Below are 4,289 nucleotides of genomic sequence, written 5' to 3' on the forward strand. Positions count from 1 at the left end.
AGCGGACATTCAAACTGTTTCCCTGATGATGTTTGACGGTTGCCAAATCAGTGAAATAAATAAGCAAACTATCAAATAATACTTGCCATGAGTATCACCGCATTCACCATCAGGAGGCGCTATAATCACTCTCGTAGGAAAATATTACTTTCACCATCCACAATAAATAAAGTTATCCAACATGTACGGCCCGATAGCTCCGCCCCTTCCGCTACGAGAGCAAAGCTGCGGTCGTTGAGTGCGTGAAGTGTCCATCATTACACTCTTCATTTTATCGGCTAAATGAGTGCATCATCCGGGTAATTAAAGTGCACTTATTATTAGTAGAGTTTTAAGTGTGAACGCAATTACACTATTATACACTATTTATACTACAAAATGGCGAAGAATAGTGCATAAGTATGCGATTTGGGTCGCAGCTTTAGTTTTCCCAACTATGACGAAATCCACTACTGAGAAACCTGGACAGTGTTGCCAGATGTAGCAAAAACTGTCGAAAAAACGCTGAAAACCAAAAAGCGTCGCCCAACAATCAGTAGACTATAATAACCTGTCTTGAGGCTGAGGGGGTGGGTGGTGATGTGATTGAGATGTCATGGTGGGGAGGGAGATCACAAGCGTTTCTAAACTGTTTTAAGCGTTTGTATGCGAAGAATGGGGGCTGTGGCATCTCTTTGGGAGATCAAAACAGGTTTAAAAGGGCAGACGGGCTGGCGGGCACGTCGTTGCACAACCGCCCAAATTTTCACTACCCGCCTGTCATTTTTTACCCGCAAAAATGAATTAAAAACCCGCCCAATTGGAAACCATCCAATCTGGCAACACTGAACCCGGAAATGTGAAAAGGGTCTATATGAAATATCAGATTTTGAAAAAGTAATGCTATTAAATTATGAACATTCAGTAGAGATTGTAGTATTAGTAAAAATGTGGACACATGAACAACCTTTTTTTGTTGTTTGCATTCGTGTTTTTGTATGATGCTAAGAATAAAAGAAAAATTTTGTTGAAAGAAATAATAGTATCAAAATATTATTAAATATCACCTTCTTTTTTACATCAGTTTTGTGAATATACTGCAATATACTGTTTTCTGATATACTGCTATACCTGCTGAAATTTCCATAAAAATGTATACTATAAACATTTAAAAGAAAGTTTGCAGTATTAGTCAAAATCAATTTAAACTTGAACTGTTTTATTTTTTCTAGTTGTATTTGTGTGAAAAATAACAGAAAAACTGTAGAATAATGTTTGTAGTAATAGTAAAAAATGACAACTATTATTACAACATTAAAACGAGTGCTATCTCCAATTTCAGTCCACATTTCTTTTTATGAAATTGACACAATTTAATTTATAATGTTCCCTACAAAACAAGCTCTCAATTAATGAGAATTAATTTATTATTTCAAGATCATAAACTCCTTGAAAACAGTTCATTGTATTAGGATCAGTTTCATTATAGTCAAATGATGAACCATTTCTTATTTGTGTCATCATGGGGATATTACGTTACTGTGCAATGTTGTCTGAATGATACACTGTAAAAATGCTCCTTCATGTCATCCCAACACAAATCGGTTAAGTTAACTTAATGTTTTTTTTTTTTGTTTTTTTACTGTGCAATGTTGTCTGAATGATACACTGTAAAAATGTATTTGCCATCCCAACACAAATCGGTTAAGTTATATCGTTTTTTCACAATTTTAAGTTGATTAAACATAAAATGGTCACACTTTACAATAAGGTTTCATTCATTCATTCATTCATTCATTCTTGGCTTAGTACCTTAATTAATCTGGGGTCGCCACATTGGAATGAACCACCAACTATTCCAGCATATGTTTTACACAGCGGATGCCCTTCCAGCTGCAACCCAGTACTGGGAAACACCCAAGCACACTCATTCACACACTCATGCAATTTAGTTAATCAGTTCCCCTATAGTGCATGTGTTTGGACTGTGGGAGAAACCGGCGCACCCAGAGAACACCCACGCCAACACAGGGAGAACATGCAAACTCCACACAGAAATGCCAACTGACCCAGCCGGGACTCAAACCAGTGACATTCCTTGCCGCCCAGTTTCATTAGTTAATGTTAGTTCTATTCACTAGCATGAATTCATAATGAGCAATACTTGTACAGAGTTTATTAATTATAATTCAACATTCACTAATGCATCATTAAAATCCAAATACATGCTGTTTGTCATTAATTAATGCACTGCGAGTTAACATGAACTAATAGTGAACAACTGTATTTTCACTAATGTTAGCGAACATGAACAAGTACTCTTATAAATGTATTGTTCATTGTTTGTTCACAGTAAATGTATTAACTAACACAACCTTATTGTAAAAGGTGACCCATAAAATAATTAATTTGTTACAAAAACTCAAGAATTGAGCTCATTTTGCATAAGTAGTTGATCAAATAGCCAAAAATATGAAACAACAATAGCCATAATGCATTAAAACTGAGGTACAATGAAATACTGGTGTAAACATTGTGCTGACTCTTCACTCTGGTGCTGAGGACTGAAGTGTTCATGTTTATCTTTTTGTTTTTAATTCTAATTCAATATTATTTATTAAGATTATTAGCCTTCTTCCGAATAAAACCCCTAGACTTGAAAGAAGGTCGTAACATTATTATATACTGTAAAGAAACAGCAGCATTTGTAGATGTTTGTTTGTTATTAAAGGCCAGTTTCCTGTGGTTTTCATCAGAACTGAAACTGAAACCTAAGCTTGCATCTGCTCTGTGTAGTTGCGCTGGAAAAAGAAAGTTAATCTCTAGCTGTAGGAGGGGAGTGGCTTCTTTCAGTGTCTGCAACCTCTCTATAAATCTCCAAAACGCCTCTAGATTTGCACACATGACTGAGAGAGACTGAAAGATCCAGTGTTACAGGAATATCCTCACATCTCCAACCACGGGAAAGATGATATGAAGGTAAGATAATGTTGTTCGTTATCATGGCTAATACTTGATACCTGATGCTTTTGGTAAACATTGTGCTGAATTATTAACGGGGAAGATCCTTGTTATCATCTGTGGATGTTTACTTTCATTTCTTCTTTTGTTTCTGTGGTGAATATAAAGTAAATGGTGAATGAATCGCATCGCTTTATGAAACATAAACACATTCAGCAGAATAGAAAGTAATTAAAGTAGTATGTTGGAATTTTTTCAGTCTGTTACAGCACTATAGAGCTAGTGTTCAAAGTTTTGCATCACATCCAAATGATCCAGTCATGTAGACATAAGTATATCTCAAATTATTCTCCATGTTGTAAAAGAAATAAGTTGGCATATTATATGTACAGTTGAAGTCAGAATTATTAGCTCCCCTTTGATTTATTCTTTTTAAAATATTTCCTGAAGGATGTTTAACAGAGGAAGGAAATTTTCACAGTATGTCTGATAATATTTTTTCTTCTGGAGAAAGTCTTATTTGATTTATTTCAGCTAGAATAAAATCAGTTTTTAATTTTTTAAACACCATTTTAAGGTCAATATTATTAGCCCCTTTAAGCTATATTTTTTCCGATAGTCTACAGAACAAACCATCATTATACAATAACTTGCCTAATTACCCTAACCTGCCTAGTTAACCTAATTAACCTAGTTAAGCCTTTAAATGTCACTTTAAGCTGTATAGAAGTGTCTTGAAGAATATCTAGTCTAATATTATTTACTGTCATCATGACAAAGAGAAAATAAATCAGTTATTAGAAATTAAAGCTATTATGTTTAGAAATGTGTTGAAGAAATCAGCTCTCCGTTAAACAGAAATTGGGGGAAAAATAAACAGGGGGGCTAATAATTCAGACTTCAACTGTATATTTCATATATTTCTGTAAATATGATATTTTTATAAATAAATATTGTTTATTTATGCTTTTAAATTGCAATATGGAACCTTGATCTTTCTACCAACAGCTTTTAACCTGGAAAAAGTGACTTTTATTAACATTTTTGATACTTTAAAATTATATATTGTCTTATTGGTGTTGGTATATTACACTATAAAAACCTTGTAATTGTTATTTTAGACTTATTTCTTGGTATATTATGTCTTATACATTATATTATGTACTCAAACTTCTAAAATGTCAATAAAAGTCACTTTATTAAACTGTAGAGTTGAATTTTCAACATCAAATGTCAACAGACAGCAGAGATCAACATCCCATAATGCAATTCACCACCGTAAATAAAGAGAAAACACTTGTGAATCACAAAATACAGAAGCTGAGATATGTAGAAGACTTATATTAAGA

The 4,289-nt window shown here is 33.6% G+C and overlaps 1 protein-coding gene across 1 annotated transcript in view; it reads left to right on the forward strand.

The window, feature by feature from the left end:
• Positions 1-2,889: 2,889 nt before the first annotated feature.
• Positions 2,890-4,289, forward strand: part of helz2a (helicase with zinc finger 2a) — a 38,123-nt gene continuing 36,723 nt past the window's right edge. The window contains 1 exon segment of the mRNA XM_056460662.1: positions 2,890-2,958. The gene's annotated coding sequence lies outside the window, so the exon portion shown is untranslated.

The sequence above is a fragment of the Danio aesculapii genome, chromosome 6 (genome assembly GCF_903798145.1).
Source record: "Danio aesculapii chromosome 6, fDanAes4.1, whole genome shotgun sequence".
Lineage (NCBI taxonomy): Eukaryota > Metazoa > Chordata > Actinopteri > Cypriniformes > Danionidae > Danio > Danio aesculapii.